The sequence below is a fragment of the Culex quinquefasciatus genome, chromosome 2, assembly GCF_015732765.1.
Source record: "Culex quinquefasciatus strain JHB chromosome 2, VPISU_Cqui_1.0_pri_paternal, whole genome shotgun sequence".
In the NCBI taxonomy this organism is placed as follows: Eukaryota; Metazoa; Arthropoda; class Insecta; order Diptera; family Culicidae; genus Culex; species Culex quinquefasciatus.
Genome location: NC_051862.1, coordinates 217,161,928 through 217,187,190, shown reverse-complemented (window position 1 = coordinate 217,187,190; position 25,263 = coordinate 217,161,928). Strand labels below are relative to the sequence as shown.

Genomic DNA, 25,263 nt, shown 5'->3' with positions numbered 1-25,263 from the left:
ACGACGACGGCTTTCCCGGCGGCTTGCCGGGGGTTGATTGTTGTGTTGTTTTCCACGGCCTCCTCCTCCTCACTCGTGAGTTTGTGTTGGTGAGCGCGCTCGTTCGCTCGCTCGCTCTCTGATCCTTGCTCTCAAATGAGAGAGGGTTTTCCGAACGGATTCGAGCAGTTCGAGCAATCCTTTCGCGGTGGTGGCCTCCTTAGATTGGAGGAACTTTTTAACCCGTACGGACGGCATGTCGTCGCGGTCCGGTCCGGTTTGCGATGCCGTCGACGTCCGAGGTCGAGTGTTAGTGTGCTAGTGAGTGGGTTGATCGACTTGAACTTGGATTAAGGTGAAGTTGCGTGAATGGAGCATTTCCATTCGAGCAGTTTTTGCTTTTTTCTACAATGTATTTCTTATGGAGCGAACTGTCAAAAACTGCTCGACTGCGGGTGCTCCATTAAGGTGAAATCGTGCGATTTAAGGTGCCGTCTAGATCGAGGGGTTGTTTTCCTTGGTTGGGAAAGATTTTCCCAGCGATTTCGGGTTCGGCTCGTGCTCGAGAGAGGATAACGTTGAAAAGAGAGAGCGGGAGAGCGCGAGATGAGCTGATTAAGGATCGCGCTGCCAGCTGTTACAACTCGCGCGTTGTTTTCCTCTCTCTTTTCGAGCAGCTGTCACGGAACGCTCCGCCGTCGGCGTACGGAGTCGACATTCGCAAAGGGCCAAATTGGCAGGACGAGCCCGACACTCGTGCTCAGTGTCACGCTTTTCCACGCAAGTGTGTGAGTGAATCTCTCTATTTCCCCCGGTGTGAGTGTGTGTTGGTGAATCAACCGGGGCACGATGAAAAATCAAAATTATCAATCTTCCCGTTCACGTACTCAGTCTTTGGCGGATATTCGAAGGAACGCGTCGCGTCGTCGTCGTCGCCGCAGCAGCAGCAGCACCAACTGTCAGCTGTTTTCGTCGCCGTCGTCGTGTTGTTTCGTCGACTTTTCGTGATAGAGGAATGTTTTGAGGGCGAGATCCAAGTGTGCCAAGAATATTTCGCTTCGCTGCGAAAATGATGATCTTGATCGGCGGCCCGTCGTCGCTTGGAATTATGACGATCAGCGTCGCGTCGACTTTGTCGGCGGCGTCGTGAGTGGGCGTCGGAAAGAGTCCGCAAATCAAAAAAAATATTGTGGATGTGAGGAAATTTGAGAAAACCAAAATAAAATAAAGTAAAAAGAAAAACTCACTGGAGAAAAACGAAAAAGTGTTGTAATTGACACAGACAAACAGAGTTGACACCGGTTGTGTAAATCGACCAAGTCAAACGAAGGATCAAACGAAGGAGAGCGGAGGTCGTCCGCGCTGAAAATCGATTGTGGAAGCAGCTTTAAGGTTAGCTTTAAGGTGGATTTTGGGCACGGCGGGAAATTCAAACCATTGAGTTGAGGTAATTTCGGTGTGTGTGTTCTCTTTCTGGGTTGTGGTTGTGAATTAAGAGGGTAATTTCGAAACAGGAAAAAGCAGGGGGTGGTGCAAATTTAATTACTGAAATTTAGTGAGGAAATGCAGCGTAAATCGAGAAGGGGAGAGAGATCCCGAATCGGTGGCTATCAGATGACAGAAAGAAATGAATGATTAATGTTGTTTCAGCGAAGGGTGGCGATGGAGAAGATGATGAAGGTGTTGTTCCGGATGTGATGCAGCAACAGAAGAGCTAAGAGAAGGAGACGGAGGGAAAACCACAGAATGTTGGTGGAAATTGATGGAAAGTGCGTCGTTTGATGATTCAATTACTTCGTTTGTTGGTTTGTTGGAGGTGGTTTTGCTGGGAAAGCAAAAAGAGCATCAGCAAACGCCGAGGCAGTGATCCGTGATGATCCCGTAAGTTGTGTTCTGTTATGTTTAAGCACTAGCTGGTGTTGAATAAGAAGAGTCGAAGTAAATGTAATTGTGTAACGCTGAGATGACACACGTCGGTGAATGTTTGTGTAGCGAAGATGAAGGTGGGATTATCTCTGCTGGTGCTGGGTGATGAATGATTAATAACAATCCTTAAATGGTTCTGCGTGAAGAGAAGCACTACCTGATCTAGGTTTTGTATGATTTAAACAGAAACATTCCTTGAAATTTTGTTAAGATTTAATAAAAAAAAATCCTGTTGAATAATAAAGCTAAAAAAATAAAGTGTTTTGATATGTGTAATAAAGAATGAAGAAGATAGATTTTTTTGCAACAAACTAGAAATGGAAGCAAATGTAATAACAAAGAGATTGTTCTTGCCCTAGTAAAAAGTCTAACTAACAGGATATAGTTGCCAAATAAAATTACTATTACTATTACTTTTGAATAAATTAAAAATCTTTTAGGGGCAAGTGTTTCCACTAAGCAGCAAATATTGGCATATCATAACTATGACGTTCGATTTCAGTATCTGAGAAACATTTTGAACTGAAAAGTTCTAAGTAATAAATAGTTCAGTAGACAAGTGGCAAGCAATTTCCTTTTATAAGTGTTGCAAAAAAAAAATGTTTAAATAGCGCAAATCAATTCAAATCAATTGTTTTCATCAGTAATTAAATTCAATTTAACAAGTTTTTTGAAAAAAAAAAATGTTTTGAAGGGAGAGGGACAAAAACCTTGAAAAATATTTGTAACAATCTCATGAAGAATCATAAAATCATTTGAAAAAAAAAAAACAAAACATGACAGAATTATTGTTTATATAAAAACTTTGATTTCAAGTGCGAAACAAAAATAAAACATACAAAATTAAATGAAAATATCTCTTAGAATAAGTCAAAACTGTCATGTTCAATGAATGTAAAGAACCCTTGAATTATTATATAATACGATTTTTCATGTTTTTATTTAAAAAAGAATGCAAAAATGTTTTGAAGAATTCTCATTTTTTTCAAGAAACTTCTTATGTCAAAAATAATGCAGACACACATAAGGCCAAAGCAAATATTTTTCAAAGTTTTGTCCCTCGGTTCTGGACGGGTTCAAGGGTGGGGGCCAAACAAATAAAAAAATATAAATATTGACATAACAAGCCATAGTTTATACATTACCACGGAAATGTGTTTTAAACTGAATTTACACTAGTTCAGTTGTTTTGCAATCATTAGTTTTCAAAAAATGTAAGATTCGACGAAAACAAAAATTTTAGCGAAAAAAAAACATTTTCCGTAATAAACAATTATTAGATGTTTGTTTTAAATTTTCTAACTCCTGATTTGTTTTCCCAATTCGTTATTTATCTTTTTTCCATTCGGCGAAATGTACTTCCGGCAAAATGTTTTTTTTTTTTGTTTGAAAAAGATGATATTCTAAATCCTAAAATTTTGTAAAACATTACAAATTTACTTAAACGACTTAAATTTAAACCAAATTATACCCTTAAACGATATTGCATCATTTTCCAACGTTTCTGCTTGCCAAAAATCAACGTCAATTTTTAAATTGTTCGTTATTGTGAGAAATTTTAGAGTGGTTTTAAATCATAAATTATGAAGAATAATGAAGTTGGTCTCATTCATTAGTCATTTTTAACAAGAGGAAATGGCTCTGTATTTATATTACATCTGGGAATGGTGACAGATTTTGTGTAAAAAAATGTGTAATTTTTCACCAGGAACTGGTGAAATTTAATAAGTCTCTGATGATTTTTACATTTTGAACATTTTTTTAAAAAGGTAATACTCAACCAATAAAATTTTCAACCATACAACTTTTTTTTTCTTAGTAATATCTTTCAAATACATAATAAAATAATAAACGTTTTGAGACTTAAACGTCCCCAACGGGTAGAGTCCAGGGCATCTGTGGATGTTGGAAAAAAAAAGTTCGGATATTCTTATCGAAAAGAATGAAAATTTAATCAAAATGCTTCAAACCCTCAACTTATTTGTTTCGCTATTAAATCAAAGGCTGATTTTATTGAACCAAAAAGTCATCATATTAGATTTGTTTTAGTCAGTTCAATGTGGTGGATCAAGTGACTTGCTTTTGACAAAAACGTTAGTTACAACGACCACATTCAATGTATATAGGTTGAATGTAGATAAAATAAATTTCGATTGAAAAGCCAAAAAACATTATAGGCAATTATTTTTCTTTTGCTAAAGGCTAAAATAATTGAATTCAAAGAAAACAAATCATCTATTAAGCCAACAAATCCAGTCAACAACTTGAGCAAATAAGATCCTTCCCAAAAAAATCAACAACTGTTTAGCTAGACAATGTTTACTTACATTTGTCGAAAAATAAAACAAATTCTTTATTCATACTAAACACATCCATAATCACACCCCTTTTATGTTCGGTTCCGTCGTCCAAGCGGGATGCACAACACATTGGCCAGCATCAATCCCTTCATTCGGTGTGGCATGTGGCGTTAAATGCTAAAAAGTACCACTTTAATAGTCCCAGCTTTCTTGCTCCAGGGCAGCAGCAATCGGAGGAACCAACAACCCTTACTAAACAATAAACATGCGCTTCGGATCTCACTCTCTCTGACCAAAAAGAAGAAAAAGAGGGTGGCCGACACATGATGGACCAAACCCCGACAAAAAATAACCGAACGTTCGAACAGCACAGCAGAACGAATCCAGAATATTTAAGCACTCTGCCCCGGTGGCTGTTTTTCTTTCTACTTATCGCCGATTTTCAAAACGCGCGAGCGGAAAAAACTCAACCCACCGCCAATTTGGAAGGGGAGGAAATCCAAAGGAAAACACCCTCCGGTGAGAAGTCAAAAGTTGGGCACGCGATTTAACCTGGGATGAAATAGTTGAAACAGTACAAATATAATCAACCGAACATAGGTTGCATATCAAGAACTACTTTCGTGCAGAAAACGCTGTGACTTTACCCCAAGGGTTAAACCCAGACGACGTAAACGTTCGTTGGTAATAACAATGAAGCAGTAAACACCACCCACCCGGTATTGATTCCGGCCATCCGTTCCCCCTTCTTAAAGTCTGCGGAAAGTGGTGAAATCTTTCAAACGTGGAAAACGAAAAGGATGTTGGGTTTGGTAGAACTTTAATGTGGGCACTGGAAATCCAAGGAACTAAGTTGAATTCAATGCTTGTTGAAGTTTAGCAAAAATCTTATAAATTATTTTTTTCTGCGTAAAAAAATGAATTAGTCTCATTGAACTACAATGATTGACTGTATATTTCCAAATTATTGGCGTAATTTTTCAATCTAGTGTTCAATTAAACTCAAATACCGTAAACTGGGGTGACATTGCTAGCCCGGGGTGACTTTGATAGGTTTTTCAAAAACCCGTCGAATTGATAGCTCAACATTTTTGAGAATTTTGAGTATATTAGCACTAAGGGCTACCTTATTATCGAACATATGAGCAAAAATGTGACTGTTATATTGGTTGTATCAAAATTAGTGGCCAAATCAAATTTCTATCAATGTCACCCCGGGCTATCAATCTCACCCCAGTTTACGGTAGCTGATTCTATGTTCCATCAGGGCTCCAAACTTAAAACTTTGTGCAGTCCTAGCTTTCCTTCAATTGTATGAAATCGATATTCGGCTATATTCTGACCTAAAGTTTGCATATAACATTATATTTTCCAATCAAAACGACAGAAGTGAGGACAGGAGTGTAGGTACTCTGAAACTATCTCGAAGAAGGTTTGATAATCAAATCCTTCTGAAAAAGAATAGATGGTTTGTAAAACTGACATTTGAAAAGAAATGATGAAAAACATATTTCAAACATGTTTAGTAAACTAAATTTGGTTTTATTTTCGAAATATACCTCATTTTGTGCAAATTGTCAAGCTTAAGCATTTTTTTCAACAGTTTAATCTTACTTCAAATACATTTTAATTGATTATCTATTCTGCCGAACAAATCTATTCCGATCTCACATTAAATTTTTCGTGAGTTAATTTCTATTAGCAGTTCTTTCACCGTTTTGTAAGTCTGCTCGACTTCAAACATAACGTGTGATTTTTTTTATGTTTATCCTTTCTTTGAAAATAAGCTGTTTTTCAAACAAATGTTAGGAAATAATTTAAAATAAAAGTTAATTTATAAGATCTCCAAACTTTCAATCAACACTATTAATTTTAGAATAAGTTATTAGAGTTTGTACATTTTTACAAAATGGGCCTGACCCTAAATATATTTTGTGAATTTTCTATTATTTCTTATATTTTGTATTAATAACTTCAATTCTTTTAAACATGATTAGTTCTTCAATAGCCGGGACCGTGGTGTAGGGGTAAGCGTGATTGCCTCTCACCCAGTCGGCCTGGGTTCGATCCCAGACGGTCCCGGTGGCATTTTTCGAGACGAGATTTGTCTGATCACGCCTTCCGTCGGACGGGAAGTAAATGTTGGCCCCGGACTAACCTAAAGGTTAGGTCGTTAGCTCAGTCCAGGTGTAGGAGTCGTCTCCCTGGGTCCTGCCTCGGTGGAGTCTCTGGTAGGCAGTTGGACTAACAATCCAAAGGTCGTCAGTTCGAATCCCGGGGTGGATGGAAACTTAGGTGTAAACAGAGGTTTGCAATTGCCTCAACAATCAAGCCTTCGAACACCTGTTTCGAGTAGGAATCTCGCAACTGAGAACGCCAAGGCAATGCTGTAGAGCGAATAATTTGATTTTTAGTTCTTCATGCTAGTTCAAATGAAACACTTTTTTCAAAATATCAACGCGAATTTAGGTTGATAAAAATTGTATTTAAAATGATTCCCTTCTTGGATTTGTTCGAAGTCGAGAAAGGAGAGGCAACCAAAAAAAAAATGTAAAACTTCAAATTTCAAGCAAGACCTTCAGAAATTTCAAAGGAAACTATCACAAAATGTATTATTCATCATTACAGTTATGCTTCTATAATAAATTTGCAAAATATCAATGAATTTATGAAAATATTCTTTTTCTAAAACTTTTTTGTCTGTGGTCACAACAATCCAAATTCACTGAGAGAAATACATAAATAAGCATTATGCAATGTATTCTTAATAGTTTACAATCGATACTACATGTTTTTTCAATGAAAATGTAATTTTTTGTTAATTTTTTTTTGCCTCCTGATTTTTTAGGTTAGTTTTTAAGGGGGAGGGACAAAAAACTTAGAATTAAATTTGCAATGACCTTATAATTTGTCCAATAAATTAATTCTTATTCATCATATCTTTATAATTTGGTTCACTCTTTCTGAAATGATAATTCTGGTTTTTTCAATCCTTCAGAAAATTTTTGATCTTTAAAAAGCATTAGAAAGAAGAACTCTTCAAATCAAAGGAAATTTTAAGATTAAAAGTTTGACTTGCTGTATGTGACTTTGCTAATGTTTTTAAAAATATCGTTTTTCGGGGGCAACTTTGGCTGTGATTTTCAATAACATTTAATTTTTATCATGACACATTTATTGTTGATGGTATCATTTCATAACAGAAAATGTGAAAAACAAACTAAAAGCTGAATTGAAAAAAAAAATACAATACAACAACAAATCAGAAGCAAACATAAACTAAACAAGATAAATGCAAATTAAAATACTCAACATTGATCGAGAAAAACATAAATGGGAAAGTAAAATTTTTCGTAGAACAAAACTTGTTCAGAATGGCTTTTTTGGTACAGGAAAAATGAAAAAATAGAAGTAGGGGAACTATACCCTTTCTCAGCCTATTTCTATTATCGGTCTATCAGCACTTTGATCATGAATTACAGCTTTCATAAAGTGTTTTTTACTGTTCCAAAGTAACAAATAGCTCAAATAAAAGTGAGCAAGCAACTCTCCATTGTTGATACATCTCAAATTTTTTAATTTTATTTAATTGTTGATTTAATAGCGGAAAACGGCAATAGTGATGAGTAGAGCGTCCAATTTCCCGGGGTTACAAATTTCCCGGGAAACGGGAAATTTTCAGCTAATTTCCCGGGAAATCCCGGGAATTCCCGGGAAATTTTAAATTTATTGAAAATTGTTATGATCATGGCTCTAATAAATATTTTGCAACAAAATTGTATAGGACATCAACATTAATGGTCAAAATAAGTGTGAAGATCAATTAACAGCTTGACTGCATGTAAAAAAACATTCAACTACAAGAAAATGTATTTTGGTATTTTTGATGAGAAATATTTTTTTTTCAATTTGTTTAAACTGTGAGTAAAATGAATCCATAATCCACAATCATAAAATTTCTTTTAAACTTGCCTCTGTGACCAGTTTATTGAAATGAGAAAAAAAAAACATGCAGAAATTATGTTTTTCATGACAAAATACTGGTTTCAGCTCTTGAACAAATGGTAATACTTTTATAGTGTTGGTTTTACTCCAAACAACCCAATGTTTTCAAATATTTGAAGCAAGCTTTGAATATATTTTTGCATTTTTTGAGAACAAACAATAGAAAGTAATTTCCAATCATTTTTGTATTATTATGCAACATGATTTGAATCATATGATAAATTAACATCATTCCACAAAAAGTCGTGTATTTTTTCACATTTAACCCTCTAACACCTGTAGTTGCACCAGTGCTCCATAATTCTTTTACTTCAAATTGTAATTTCTTTAGTAGGTATTCAACCAATTGAATTAATTCTTTTTGCACAAATTCGATTTTCATCTTATTTGATCATGGTAAACAAAAACGTAAAAAAATCTCAATTTTAATTTAATATAAGGCAAGGCAAGGCAAGGAGTTAATATTGTTTTGATGAATTAACATCAATCTGTTAAAAGCTTATGGTATGTATCAGTGCTGTTAAACGTTTAGATTAACGACGTTTAACTTAACGGAATCGTTAAAAGTTAACATAAACGTGAACGCGAACGGAGCCTACGTTGATCTTAACTTTAACGCGAACGGAGCACGTTAATTAACGTCGTTAATTAACGCGTTGATTAACGCGTTAATCTTTGTGAGGCTCCGACTTTGAGGGCCTGTATCTCCCAAACGGTAACATCTAGCGGGTTACTTCCAGATGCATTTTACGGGCATTAACTGTGACTATGAGTTCCCGGTGAGGTAATTTGTTCAAAGTGGCCACCGGTTCCGGCAACCCGGAACATCCGTCAAGCATGTTTTTTAAAGTTTTTGTCGTTCAATCGTCATTTGAGGCAATGTTATGAGACGTTGTTTGTAGTACATAGGTATACTGACTATATTGGGTCAGTTCAGGGTATCTGTGGCCACTCCGGAACCGATTCCATGGTACCACGCAAATGGTTCCGAGGTTCCGACGATTGTGATATTCAAAAGTCGACCTGTTGCTTATCAAACTTCGTATAATTAAAATCATTAATCATCCATTATCATGCTGTGCCCTTTGACCCGATCGGACCACTCCGGAACTCCGGTTACCGGTGGCCTCGGAGGAAGTGTACTGAGCATAGAAAAAGTCCTTTCATGTGACATATCAAACTTAATGAAACTGAAAATTATAACCAACGAAGGCCAAACTGACGTCTTCAGGGTTGATCCTTCCGGAATCGGTCACTGGAGGCTACAGTGCTTACCCCCTTCTCGCTTCTCCTGCATCATAGAGAAAGTGCCGACGTCTTATGAAGAATTTTATGTTAATAAAAATATATATTAGCTATACACTGGTTTGGTTGGCTTGTTTTAAAATCATCGACAGAACATTCAGAAGTGGTTCCATAACACAATCTGGGAGGCCTTGAACTAAAATTTAGACAAATTTGACAATTGACGTAATAAACAGCAACTACTGGCTCTCTGAGCGGGTTTCCATGGTAACCGGCGAGAGTGTCAAACCTGTACAATTCAGCTGGTTAATTGGCCTACTTGGATACAGTGCAATGGGACTTCAACTGGATACCATCTTGTAGCCTACTAATTGCAAGCGCACTGGAGTTTAAAGACGGGTCAACCGGAACCAATACAAAAGTGCATCGGAAATATTTCCCGAATAATATAAAAAATCTTCATACTGAATCATAAGGCACTGACATGCATCTAAGTGGTCATAACTTTCAATTTCATGAAGTTTGATATGTCACATGATAGGACTTTTTCTATACTCAGTACACCTCCTCCGAGGCCACCGGTAACCGGTTCCGGAGTGGTCCGATCGGGTCAAAGGGCACAGCATGATAATGGATGATTAATGATTTTAATTATACGAAGTTTGATAAGCAACAGGTCGACTTTTGAATATCACAATCGTCGGAACCATTTGCGTGGTACCATGGAATCGGTTCCGGAGTGGCCACAGATACCCTGAACTAACCCAATATAGTCAGTATACCTATGTACTACAAACAACGTCTCATAACATTGTCTCAAATGACGATTGAACGACAAAAACTTTAAAAAAACATGCTTGACGGATGTTCCGGGTTGCCGGAACCGGTGGCCACTTTGAACAAATTACCTCACCGGGAACTCATAGTCACAGTTAATGCCCGTAAAATGCATCTGGAAGTAACCCGCTAGATGTTACCGTTTGGGAGATACAGGCCCTCAAAGTCGGAGCCTCACAAAGATTAACGCGTTAATCAACGCGTTAATTAACGACGTTAATTAACGTGCTCCGTTCGCGTTAAAGTTAAGATCAACGTAGGCTCCGTTCGCGTTCACGTTAATTTTAACGATTAACGGACGCGTTAACGTTAATTAACGTTTAACAGCACTGGTATGTATAATTTAATACTCATTATGCAAGATCTATTCCCAGTTGCTTCAAAAATTAATATAATCAGAAATTATTTTGATATCATAATTTCTGATAATCTGATTAATTATATGTAAACCAATCAATACATTTAATTGAACAAAATCATGTTGAGTTTGTTCATTCATTATTTTTTCAGAGCTTTTTCAAATAATAGTTCAAAAAATTTAAGAAAATGTAAACTTCCGCTTGAATTTCGGGAATTCCCGGGAAATTTACAAATTTCCCGGGAAACGGGAAATATTTTTTTTCGGGAAATCCCGGGAATTCCCGGGAATTTTTTTCCCGGGACGGGAAATTGGACGCTCTAGTGATGAGAATTGGTTGAACGGCTTAGTGTGATTAAAATGGGTATATTTCCCCTAATTGGTCATTTGAGCGTTAAGAAACATTTAATTTTTTACTACATTTACGTTCTATTTCAAAATACTTAGAAAATTTTCTAAAATCAGGAAATAATCATTAAGCATTATTACAGATTTTTTGGCGCAAATCGAGGAAGCGTTTTTTGTGTTTTAGGACATAAACCGAAGGTGTAAACCGGAGGAGTTTTATCCATATGACTTTTGTCTATTTGAATTTTTGTCTGTTAAACTTTTTTACAATTTGTCCTCCTTTGTTCGATTTTTTGTCGTACATTTTTGAAATCTGTTTTCAAAGAAAGTAATATTAATAAAATATTATGAAGCAAGAATTTTGAACATTTAGATCTAAGTTTGAGCTCCAACTGAACTGGTGATTTTTTTCCTACTGAATCCGAATCTCCGTCCAGTTAAGTCCTATTGAAATGTAGATATTTACTATATTGATTAGAACCTAGACTGCTGTCACTTACCAAAATAAAATATCGCCCTTTCTACACAAAAAACTAAACACACAAAACTAAACTCTATATCAGTTTGCATGTAAGTTTTGTATAGGGAAATATTTATTCGGATTGAGTAACCTAGTATTTATTTTTTTCAAAAATGTCATGCCAAAATAGCTTTTTCCAAAACAATATTCAATTCGCGATTAAAAGCTCCATAATTCCGACGGATGGCACAAAGCATCGAGGAATGACGATTCAAAATTTCGCTGTTCGATTATATAGGAATGCAAACTTAAAATTGAATTTACAGCTCTTAGAACAACTTTTGAGAAAAAATTGAAGTAGTACGAGTGTAAACTTTTTGCCCTCTATAAATTAACGCAATAAAAATGACTTTGAAAAAAAATAATTTTGAAAAAAAAATATTGTTTAAAATGATAGAGCATCAAAAGTTAACAAAGTATCAGTTCGAATTTTTGCTCAAAAGTTATTTTTAAAGCTGGAATTTAACAAAACAGAATTCGCATTCATAATCAAAGGGCAAAAATTTTAATCGACATCCTTCGCTCTGCTCTACTACTCAACACTAGATGTCGCATGTTGTTTAGCTTATGAATACCAATCCTGTTGTAAGGATCGCAACATGCTCTTACGTTATTGTATAAAATTTCTTTGCATAGCTTAAGGCGATTTTGATTATTTCTGCTAGTCATCAATAGATCAATAGAATCCGTTCCTAATTGAAGAATTCGACGACGTTTTTTCCGCTAGGTTCGCTGTTGTTCCAGCGGTGTTCGGAATGACAGCCCCCATACAGTTTGAGCAGTTTTTAGGGAAAAATTGCGCTTATAATGAAAAATCAAGCATTTTCAGAAAAGTAGGGCATTGCAAAGTGTGGCAATTTCGCTAACGATCATAATGCTTGGTGATTAGCGTGGCTCACGGATATATGAAAAAGACAAAAGTGTTCAATTTCGAACGCCTCGACCGAAATTTTGTAGCATTATAACCGCAGAAGCTAGCCTGAAATTTTGAGCGCATTTTGTTAATGTTTAGTTGTTCCACTCTTGATCTGAAGTTATAAAGAAATTTCAATAAATTTAATTTATTTATTTTCAACTTTTTTACTCTTCTTCGAGAAAGTTTTCCTATGCCGTATAATTTTTTTCAGAATAGAGGTTTCTTATAGGTTTTGATCGGGGGAACAACTTTGTAGAACATCGCAAAGCGCTAGGAATTAATCCCGGAAAGATACAGCCAAATTTCTAGAGCAAGTTATTTTTTTCCGTACCCCAGAAAATATCCTGTATCTTTTCGGGATCAATTACTAGCGCTTTGCGATGTTCTACAAAGTTGTTCCCCGGATCAAAAACTATAAGAAACCTGAGAATAGGAAACTTTGATTGGGTTTTGGGAAACTTTCTCTATGAAGAGGTTAAAAGTGAAAATTTCCCATAGTAAATTTTTAGAAGTTCCATACTAACTTCAGGTCAATGGTGGAAGTACTAAACCTTAACCAAATACGCTCAAAATTTCAGGTTATGTTCTGGGGCCATATTGCTACAAAATTCCGGTCGAGGCGTTCGAAATTGAACACTTTTGTCTTTTTCATATATCCGTGAGCCACGCTATTGGTGATTTGTAGTGATTAATTGTGACTGGTATTTTATTTAAACGATTTTTCTGAAAAGATGATCGATATTTTGGATAACTTGAGTTAAATGTTGCAAAAGTTAAAAGTAATGATGAAATATTATGTAAAAGTGTTTAAACTTTACTTTTCTTCCTGTTTGACCAAAATATTGACCTTAAAAATGCATTTTGGTGATTTTTTGGAAATTTTTGGAAAAATTCGAATAACTGGCAACTTTTTGAGAAAATTATTGTAATTATGCTGTAATATGACTCTAATAGTTTGTTCGATCAATAATACACACATAAGGAGCATTATCAATCAAATAAATCTTATTAAAATCAATTTTTCAAAAGATCTTTTTGGTAAATTTGAGGAAGAACATGAAAAATTAACTCAGCCCCTATGATTTATACATCATTCGATTCGTTTATGCGATTGCCACACTTTACAATAACTTTCATCGACGTTAAAAAATATATTTCCAAGCACGCTGTCATTCCGAACATCGTTGCGTAGTGCTTCTACTCGCCACCAGAATGCGTGCACGTTTCTGTCGAATCTCTCAATTGCTATCAGGTTACATTTTCATATCATATTCATTGATTTTTGCTCAAAAATCTGTCATATCCAGCCTTCCCGTGTACGAAAACACGTGTCCCACGACGGTGAATGCCAAACAGTCACAAATCCCGCCGCCCAAAACACCATCCTCTCTCTCTCTCTGCATGGGCCCATATCCGAACAGCAGAAGCGGGGGGTGGCAAAATTGCAGCAGGCACGTTTTCAATTAATATCGAATCTTGTCTTGTCGCTTCCGGAAGTTGGCTCCCCGGGCCGGGAGGGAAACAAACGAGCAGCAACAATCGCCCCCGAAACGCCAGGTTGGGGTTGGTCTTTATCTTCAGCCACCTTGTGTCTCGATCCTGGACCGGAAGAGTCGTGCGTGCGTGCTCGATTTCACCCCGTCGCGTCGTCGTCGTCTAATGCTTCTTGCAGTGTGTTTTTTTATTCCCGGGGACAGAAATCAATGGCCAAAGATGCACGACTTCAGGACGGACGGGAAAAGAATAAGGAAGCATTCTGCCGGGAGATATTTTGTTGGTAACTTTTTTTCCGTTCCATTTCGGGTTCGGAACGTCGGAACAAACGGCGGTGGAATCGAATTGATTGCACTCCGGAGGGCATCACGTGCCATTGGAAGACACGTTTCACGGCAGAGTTGCTTCCGAGATTCAGACTGGGAAGCAAAGTGGGCGGATGAACTGCGTGAGCGTGAATCACGGTGTTCCAAGAGGGGGCGTGTAATCGGTAGATGATTGTAGTTGGAGTTTGTCATGTAATTTTTTATTTATGTAGTTGAATGAGGTACTTTTTATATTATTTTTAAAAGGTTTTTATTGTTTTTGTTTTGAGGGAAGTAGTTTAAAAATCCTGTTTGGAAACAAAATTGCAAAATTCTAAAATATACTTCTCTTCTGATATCGAAAACTTCCAGCATAAAATTCATAAATCCCTCCATCGTCTTTCCATCGCTCCCAAGCGAGCATAATCCTCCAGCAGAAACTTCTCTCCTTCAATCCTCCAAATAGAGATAAAATTGGCAACATTTTACAAACTTTTCCGCCCAAATCGACTCAGACCAGCAGAAGGGCGAATTAGTCACAGTGTCAGAAACTGCCGACGCTCCGGATGTGCGTTTTTCCCGCATAACTCGTCGTCGCAATCATTTCGTGTTTCTCTAAATGGTCCAAGAGATATTGCTGAGGAACGTGGAAAACCGGAGAAACTGTTTGTCATCTTTTACGTTTTCTGGGAAATGTTTTTTTTTTTTCTCGCTCCAAAAAGAGACTATTCATTGCGAATTCTTACGTAAAGCAATCCAGATATAAAATTAAAGTCTAGCTTAAATTGTTATCTTCTCTCACCCTCTCGTTTTTGTCCCACTTTTCGCGCCAAAATAATTTCCTCCCAGGCAAGTTCAACCACCCCCCGCATGGGGGGTAGGTGGTTGGAAAATGAAAACGCTTAAAGTTTCAAAGCACGCACTCGGTTTTCTGCTCTCTGTTCCAGACGTTTTAGTCCCCCTCAAAAAAGAAGTATCTCCACCACGATAGTGAAATATTACTCCCACCACGACGAAAGATGAGGGGCATTGTGTTCAAGTGGTGTGGCACCTTAAATTTTCCCCGGAAAATTGCCACTCAAAACAGACAGACGCTTTCTTCCTTCTTTCCGTTTTAGCTTGGGTGAGATGCGACTTTTGCGAAGCTTCAGCTCTAGAGATTTTCCAACCTGGAAAAGTGCGTTGTACACATTTCGGAGAAGTTGATGAGCGTTGTTTGCGCAGGGGGGAAAATTGAGTTGAAACTGGGTTGCGGGGAAAAGAAGACAACGCTGAGGGGTGTTCTCCCTTTAGCAAAGGGAAGACAATTTAGTTGAGATTCGGCGAAAATTTAACTGGAGAGGTGCTCTCGAAAAGTAGTTTTGAGCTGGAATTTAATCGTAAATGAGTGGGTGCATTGTTGAGTCAGTTGAAGTAAAAATGACTTCAGTTTGCTGTAATTTCAGAAACGTAAATTTTCATTTGCAGACAAATTATATTTTTGTTCATTTTTAAAGCTAATAAGACTTTTCTGTAGATTTAGCATAGCATAGCATAGCATTGGTGTCTACCCGTAGTTGCTACTCTGTTATTGACCAGGACCTCCAATAATTGCTCCGTGGACCACAGATGAAGAGTAGGAACCAATCATCACCACTTCGCAACTTTCAAATGTCCCTATCATGCTAGCCAATCACAGCGCCGGCCACGACCAGTGGTAAGACACGGGGGAAGTGGATAGGAATTTTAGTCCGATACTTGAGTGATGAAGACCGCTAAATCGGCTGCATCTTCGACAAAGTATCACGTGAGGTTTGAGGGTGTTAGTAAGATGGGTGTGAAGCCAGGATTCACCGTGGTAAGTGATGCGGCTGGTCAAATCTATTTATAGTCCTTAATTCTTCGTATGTTCTTGGATTCATTTTTGGAAGCTTTCCAATTCGGTTCACCAAGCTTTTTGTGGTGAATTCTGGTCGTGTTGAAAGTTCAATATTCGCCTAACAATTATGCAACCAGTGTTCTTGAATTCAACTTGCATTCAATATTGCATTTTCCTGTTCTTAGGTTCACACAGATTCCAATCAAGTTTCTTGGATTCTTATAGCATTCTTAATCCTTCTAGACAACTAAGCCTCGATGGTCTGGTGGTTAGCATTTTTGTCTGCTGACCCAAAGGACGGGGGATCGAACCCCGCCGCGAGCTAATGAATTTTTCGTTCATATTCAAGTGTTCAGAATTATTCCTTCTTTCCATAATTTCTCGATAGGGGCAGATGGGAATCGAACCCAGAACCTTCCGCTAACAAAGCGAACAGCGTAACCATTCAGCCACGCCTACCCCTACTAATAAGACTTTTCTGTAGATATCTCTTTGAAGTTATGTTAAAACTGTTTGCTTTCATTAATCCACACAACCAGCGTTTTTGCGTCCTTAAATCAAAAAGTTATCGCAATTTTAGTAGAAGAAGTGATTTTTATTCCGTTTTTGCGCGGCTCACCGTTTTTATTTACAATGAATTATGTCTCGGAAATCTGTTGATGAACTCCTTATTTTTTTGAGTATGCTGAGCAGTTCTCTAGGATTTCGGTCATTCGATTTTTTTTGTATTTTTTAATCCGACTGAAACTTTTTTGGTGCCTTCGGTATGCCCAAAGAAGCCATTTTGCATCATTAGTTTGTCCATATAATTTTCCATACAAATTTGGCAGCTGTCCATACAAAAATGATGGATGAAAATTCAAAAATCTGTATCTTTTGAAGGAATTTTTTGATCGATTTGGTGTCTTCGGCAAAGTTGTAGGTATGGATACGGACTACACTGGAAAAAAATAATACACGGTAAAAAAAACTTGATTTACACAAAAACACTATTTTTTATTTTTTTTTTAATTTTTGATATGTTTTAGAGGACATAAAATGCCAACTTTTCAGAAATTTCCAGGTTGTGCAAAAAATCGAGACTAACATTTCAAAAAGGCCAAACATTCAATATTACGCTTTTTTAAAATGTTAGTATTGATTTGAAAATTTTGAAAATATATTTTTCGAAAAGATCGGAAAATTTCACAAATGTTTCATATTTTAACATTGAAAATCGGACCATTAGTTGCTGAGATATTGACGAGAGAAAATGGTGGGTTGTTTGGGTGAGACTTAGAAAACATCAATTTTCCTGTTTTTAAACCTTTGCATTGCAATATCTCACTGACTGACTATTTTCAAAAAAGTCACTTAAATATGGCTATAACTTGAAAAGAGGGAACTTTATCAAAATTTCACTTAAGTACTTTTTGATTGCAAATTTGATTTTACATCGAAAAATGAAGTTGAAAAATTTTTACGACCAAAATTTCGATTTTTTGAAAAAATCAGTATTGATTAAAAAATTCATAACTTGGTCAATGATTTTTTGCACAACCTGGAAATTTCTGAAAAGTTGGCATTTAATGTCCTCTAAAACATATCGAAAAATAAAAAAAATTAAAAATAGTGTTTTTTTGTAAATCAAGTTTTAGTGATTAAAAGTTAAATAAAAAAATCACCAATTTTTTTTTAACGTGTATAATTTTTTTCCAGTGTAGTCCATATCCATACCTACAACTTTGCCGAAGACACCAAATCGATCAAAAAATTCCTTCAAAAGATACAGATTTTTGAATTTTCATACATCAATTTTGTATGGACAGCTGCCAAATTTGTATGGAAAATTATATGGACAAACTAATGATGCAAAATGGCTTCTTTGGGCATACCGAAGGCACCAAAAAAGTTTCAGTCGGATTAAAAAATACAAAAATTAAAATTGAAGAAAAAAGACCGATTTCGTAGAGAATTGCTCTGCTACAAAAAAGTACCTGAGGAATCAGATAAAAATATTTTCAGACATAGGCTCCCGCATAGAAGAACACCATTTGGATATCATTTGCTAAATATTCGTCAAACGTTTTACCAAATTGTGGTGCCTTTAGTTAATCATTTTTAATTTTTTAACCATACCTCAAATAGTAAACTATTTGCCAGATATGTTTTAGCCACACATTGTCAAATGTTCTTTTAAAGTTCTTTTTTGCGTATAAATTTTAGGTAACGGTCATTTTATGGTTTGAAATAGCTGTTTCGAGCAGTTTTCAACAAGCGTTTTAAATTGTGAAATAGTTTGAAATTTGAAGGACGGATGAATATAGCCGATATATGTCATTTTCCGTAGTAAATCTCCAACGGATGTGGGCTGTTTTCCATCAAAAAACAAATTTTGAAAAAAACGAAAATTTAGCAAACTGTCATGAATTGTTTGCTATTGTTACAGATGTAATTTAATAAAAATGTTGAATAAAACTTTGTTCCATTAGAAAATAAAGAAATTTATAATTAAAAAAATGATCAAAGCCAGCCGAGGAATTTCAAACACGTTTTGCTTGGAAATCAAAATTTTACCTTGAATTTAAAAATATGTTTAATTGTCTACCCATCTCAGCGCCAGTCAAAGTCAGGGAAAAAACATTTCAAATTTGCTTGTTAAGATTTTTTTAAATGACAAAGAAATGACAAAAACAAATTATCAGATTTAAATTTGAAAAAAAAATCGAGGAGTGTTTGACCCTTTTTGTTCAATATTTTTTAAAGTTTGTTTTGATTTGTTAATTCTCTGAAGATGAAAATTTAGTAAATTAATATTAATTAATATTCAATGTTTGGCCCTTTTAAAATGTAAGTCTTGATTTAAAAAAAATATTTTTAGAAATGGTCACTCATGGTCACTATTTTTAAAAATTGAAAAACTGCAAATATTTCGCTACAATCAAACTTTCGGAGGCTATATCTTGAAAACGGAGCCCATTATCAAAAAATCTGTAAAGTACTTTTCGATTGCAAATTCAATTTTGCATTAAAAAATATTGTCAAACTTGTTTTTGCATGAAACTTTGATTTTTTCCAAAAATCACTATTTTTTCAAAAAATCATAACTCTGCGGCAGATTTTTTGATCATGTTTCTCTATGGCTCAAAAGTTGCGGATTTTCGTACCCTAAAACATATGAAAAATCTCAAAAATCAAAAAATACGTATGCATGCAATTTTTTTCCGTGTACCTATTTTTTCTCAAAAGTCTTCAACAATACCTACAACTTTGCCGAAGACACTAAATTGATCAGAAAATTCACTCAAAAGTTACAGCTGTTTGAATATTTACATACCATTTTTGTATGGACAGCTGCCAAAATTGTATGGAGACTTGTATGGGTGAACCAATGACACAAAATAGTTTATTTGGTCATAGGGAAGGCCTCCACAAAGTTTGAGTCAAAAAATACAAAAAATAAAAATGGTCGAAATCGGCCGATTTCGTATAGAGTTGCTCATTTGGAACATTTAACTCTCATATTAAACGTCCTCCAAAACCTACACCAAAGCCGAATCAAAAGCCACATTGAGCTATCTCGCATGAAAAATCACATTTAACGACCCATATTTCACCTTTCCCTTAATGTTGCACGTGTACACACCGGAGGTGTATCAACCACAAAGCCAACCAGCCAGCCACGCCACACTTTAAATAAAATATCCAGAATACATCGCGCAAACCACTCATTAAGGTGAAAGTACACACCAAAACCATCCACCACACCAAAGATGAAAAGGAATAAATCAAAGCCACTCCACCGAAAGGTAGCTCCCCTCTGCACCACCACACTGTGGCAAAGAAGTACTTCCACCCACCTCCCCCACCTTCTATTTCCACTCGAAAACGCCACTGGCGAAGCACGACGAGAATCACATTTATTTGCAACCAGGAATAATAAAATATTCCGCACTCTGGATTTTCCACCCTGGCAAAAGCTCTTCTTCCTTTTTTTCTTTTTTTCTCAGAAGTTGAAATTCTTTTTCCCGCGCGAAACCAAGCAAGCCATGCCAAGCCAAACCAACACACACACTCGCACACATTCAACCGTTTCGTTCCGTTCTTTTATTTGCTCGTTTAAACCGGAACCGGAAGGAATCAACAGGAATGCTTGTTATTTATTTATATCATTTCTTGATTTCTTCTTCATTTTACCTTTTTTTTCCATGTCAGGAACTCTATCGCTTCCTGCCCCGAAGCAGGATATGCACAAATAAAAGATAAGAGAGCGCGCGAAGGAAAAAGCTTTCCTCGGAAAAAAGCTCCCATTCTTCTTTTTGTGCTTGCCTCTTCCTGCTTAGGATGATCCTTCCTGCTACTGGTTAACGGGAAGGACGACCGTCAAAACAAACACATGTTCGCACGATGTCGGGCGGTGCCTTTTGTTCGCCGGTAGGTGGCAGTGGTGGTGGGGAGGTGTAGTAGGGAACAATTTCATTCTTGATGTTTGTTGTACGACGACGACGGCGAGCAGAGATAAAATGCTGGAAGAAATTGGACACCATCAACCTCGTCTTCAGTTTAACGAGCAGGGATGGGAAGAGAAGGGAAAAGGAGGTGGATTTTATGCGGTTTTGGAAGAGAAAATACCAGTCAGTGATAGCTGGGAATTAGTGGGGAATATTTTTATAAGGATAGTGTTGTTTTGCAGCGAAGATTACATTTCAAAGACAACATAGTGTCAGAAAAAGCAGATTTTTTGTGAAAAATAACAGCAATTTAGAAAAAAAAAAAGATGCTATTCTCATCTCCACCGAGCTCTAAAGACAAGGAAAAGAATTTTGGAAGACTGCACAACTTTTTAAGAGGATAAGGGAAATTCTTCACCGTGTCCCCAAATGAGTTTCGCTTGAAGTAGGATGGATTTTGGGAAGGTGAATGGTCTAAGTTATCGGTGAACTTTGTTGAATAAATGAACGACTCGTACTTAAAAAAAATCTTCTTTTTGCAACTTTTAGCAGAAACTACTATTTTGTCACTCAGTAGTAAAAATACTAATCTTTCTTGTCATTGGTACGGTATGTCCCCACTTCTTCTTCTTCCCCTGATGATTCCATGAAATGTGGGTTCCGTTCATAGAATCTGTCTCTTGCGGTTAATGCAACGCAGTAGGCCGGGCCGCTTTAGTGAGTGTAATACATTTCGGGGGTTCTCGAAAGTACTGCAATCATTAATAATGACAAGAAAGAACTTGAGGCGTAATCTAACCATAAGTTCTTCCCGGATGCTTTCTTCGGACTGGCTGCGCTTGTGTTCGATTAGATTAGATTAGATTAATCTTTCTTGTCATTCTCGACTGACAAAATTGCCTGCTTTTCTTTACCAAAAATAAGTGAATCCGATACTTTTCGATTCAAATGCTGAATATTTCTGTTTTTCAGCACTCAAATGAGTTCTATAAATTGAACGAAACTAAATGCAAAACTAGATGCAAAAAATGGGTTTATTCAAAAATCTTCTGATTTTTAGTGAATTTTCGATGTACAATATCGCATAAAAAATCAGAAATCGTTTTTGTAACTTTTTCAAAAAAGCTAATGATTGCAAAGCAACTAGCCTGGTGTTATAAAAAATTTTATACTTTTTTTAAATTAAAATGTTAAAATGTTGAAACAATTTTTTCGTTAAAATCAGAAAAACCCGTGTTCGCAATGAACCAGTAATTTTAAAACATGATTTTGATGGTGTTTATAGTGAAGAAATCTCATTCAATATTTATTAAAATTTAATTTATGAAAATTATTATGAACTATTAATTATAATTGTCAAGACAATTATTTGGTGTTTCATCAACAAAGATTTGAATTTAAAATTATTAATAAATTTAAAATCTTACCATTTCATCGATTAAAATGTCATAAACACACAATTCATTTTGTTAACAGTCTATTTAATTATTTTTTTCGTTCTCCTCTAAAAAATTTACTCAATTTTCATCATCCTCAGAACATTGAAAAATGAATATAAAATTTTGTTCAATATTTAGCAAAAATACATAAAAGGATCAAAAAATCATACGTTTTAATTAAAATTTAAATTTCGATCAATATTTTCTTTGTCATTTCAAATATATTTTGTTCATTGACTGTAACTGGCGTTGAGGAGGTTGGGCAACAAAACTTAATTTTATAATTCCAAGTCTAATTTACGTTTTTCAAAGTAAAACGTCTTTCAAATTACGCAAGCTAAAACGTTATCCAAAGTTTATGATGATTGACGCCAATTTAATAAAATTAATTCCTATTTTCATATTTAAACTTAAAGTATCAGAAAATTCTTCATAAATTGTAAAAGAAATGTTACTTTCAAAGTCGAAATTTGTAGAATTTATGTATAACTTACAATTAGTTGATTTCCATTTGTATTTATTTATTTTTAATCAATAAGTTCTGTTGCCGCCTTATTTTTGGGAAGAGGGAGTTTAAAGGGGGTGGGTGTAGTGACAAAAAATAATAAAATAAAATTTGCGTTGGCCTCGTATGTCAAAAAATACTGATACTCACTGAAAAGGCACATATAAAGGTTCATAAGATAAGAAATGTCATAAGCTTTCTCAGAGTATGGCCCAAGTTTTTTTTTCTTTCAATTAATAAATAAATAAAATAACAAGGTGACAAGGTTTGAGACAAAAAATCAAATGATAAAAGAATTGAGACAAGAATTGAGACAAAAATTGAAACAAGATTTGAGACAAGAGTTTAGAAAAGATTCGAGTCCAGATTTTAGACAGGATTTTGAGACAAGATTTGAGACAAGATTTGAAACAAGATTTGAAACAAGATTTGAGACAAGATTTGAGACAAGATTTGAAACAAGATTTGAGACAAGATTTGAGACAAGATTTGAGACAAGATTTGAGACAAGATTTGAGACAAGATTTGAGACAAGATTTGAGACAAGATTTGAGACAAGATTTGAGACAAGATTTGAGACAAGATTTGAGACAAGATTTGAGACAAGATTTGAGACAAAATTTGAGACAAGATTTGAGACAAGAATTAATACAAAAATTGAAACATGAATTGAGACAAAAATTGAGACAATAATTAAGACAAGAATTGATACAAAAACTGAAACATCAATTGAGACAAGAACGGGGACAATAATTGAGACAATATTTGAGACAAGATTTAAGACATGAATTGAGACAAGAATTGATACAAGATATGAGACAAGATTTGAGACAAGACTTGAGACAAGGCTTGAGACAAGACTTGAGACAACACTTGAGACAACATTTGAGACAAGATTTGAGACAAGAATTGATATAAAAATTTAGATAAGAATTGAGACAAGAGCGGAGCAATAATTGAGACAAGAACTGAGACAAGAATTGCGACAAGAATTAAGATAAGAGTTTAGCAAAATTTGAGACAAGATTTGATACAAGATTTGAGACAAGAATTTGTAAAGGCAATCGTTATTAATTTTGAATCAAATATTTTAATTTTACAATTGTTCAAGTATCAGTTTTTTTTGGTTTGATAAATTTAATATATTCAAATGTTGGAGCTAATTTTATATTTTTATATTCAACATGGTCTTCTCCATATTCTTCAGCGAAAATTAAGTCAAAGAAACTACCGTCACGTGCTCCATTCGTCATGACCCAGCGAATGCGAGGTCATAACTTGGCTTCCCGGGACGAGGCACGTGGCGACGTTTGCCAAGAGCACACGCCACCATTCTCTTTCCGTGAGGACATTTTTATTATCCTTGCAACACGTCTCCCGAGAGAGGTCCTCCGGGGGTGCAAAGAAGGTTGAGAGTGTTGAAACTGTTTCGAAGGTTTATTGGGTGGCTTTTTATTAGAATAATTTTCACACATAGTTTTTGAGGTGATAAATTTCGCAGGAAGGGGTTGAATTCTTGAAAAGCATGTTGATTTTCAGAATTTTAAATGCATTTCCTCTACACAACTAAAGCAACAAAATCCCTGTCAAGATCACCACCCGAAAGCGATAAATCTTGCTCAACATGTAAACCGGTTCCACTTTCCGGTTTGCGATCATTCGGATTTGACGGGCGGGTCACGGCACAGAATCACTTTCACACCGTACACAACACACCCAGGAGATAAATACTGGAAATGCAGCGAGCTCGGAAGTGTTGGCCCTGTCTGTGCCAAGGAAAAAAAAAGAGGTAAAAAATGGTTACCAAGAAAAAGGAAACCTTCCTTGCATGGCAAACAGTTTGGACACCACCCAGGCAGTTAAGATGAAGATGTGCATAAAATAGTTGTGTATCTCCACCGAAGAAGTATGCAGAGAAGTGGTTCTTCACGTTGCCGACCGGGCTTGTGATGGGTTCTAGAACCCAGATGGAAGGCAGAAATTATGTACTTTCGCAAGAGCAACAGATCTTGGGAATCCGATACGGAACAGTGTGCTTTGGGAAATTCGGAGCTGAAGTTAAAAACAGTTTCCCAAAATAAAGAAATTTCTGACGTTTTTGGTAAATTTTCAACATTTTTAGATTTTTTTTTTGAGGCGAAGAATGAGCCATGATTTCAGGTTTTATTTGAGACAGGATATAAAACAATATTTGAGATATGAGAAAAAAAACTGAGACAAGAATTGAGACAAGAATTGAGACAAGAATTGAGAAGAATTGAATCGAAACAAGAATTGAGACAAGAATTGAGATAAAAATTGTGACCAGAATTGTGACAAGAATTGAGACAAGATTGTGCCAAGAAATGAGACAAGTTTTTAGACAAGAATTGAATCAACAAATGAAACTAGAATTGAGACAAGAATTGGGAAAAATTGAGACAAGAATTAGAACCAGATATGAGACAAGGTTGAGCCAAGAAATGAAACAAAAATTGATCCAAGAATTAAGCCAAGAAGTGAGATAAGTTTGAGCTAAGAAATGAGGCAAGAATTAATACAATAATAGAGACAAATTTGAAATATTTGAGACAAGATTTGAGACATGCCTTGAGACAAGAATTGAGAAGAATTGAGACAAGACTTAAAGCCAGACTTTAGACAAGATTGAGCCAAGAAATGAGACAAGTTTTTAGACAAGAATTGAGACAAGAATTGAGACAAGAATTAAGACAAAAATTGAGATAAGAATTGAGACAAGAATTGAAACAAGAAATTCGACAAGTATTGAGATAAAAATTGAGACAAAATTTTTGACA

At 35.7% G+C, this 25,263-nt stretch overlaps 1 protein-coding gene across 1 annotated transcript in view; it reads left to right on the top strand.

Annotated features, from left to right (window-relative positions):
* Positions 1-447: 447 nt before the first annotated feature.
* The window catches only part of LOC119766499, a 65,382-nt gene continuing 40,566 nt past the window's right edge, over positions 448-25,263 (top strand). Inside the window, exon 1 of the mRNA XM_038251085.1 lies at positions 448-1,426. The gene's annotated coding sequence lies outside the window, so the exon portion shown is untranslated. The remainder of the gene's footprint in view (positions 1,427-25,263) is intronic.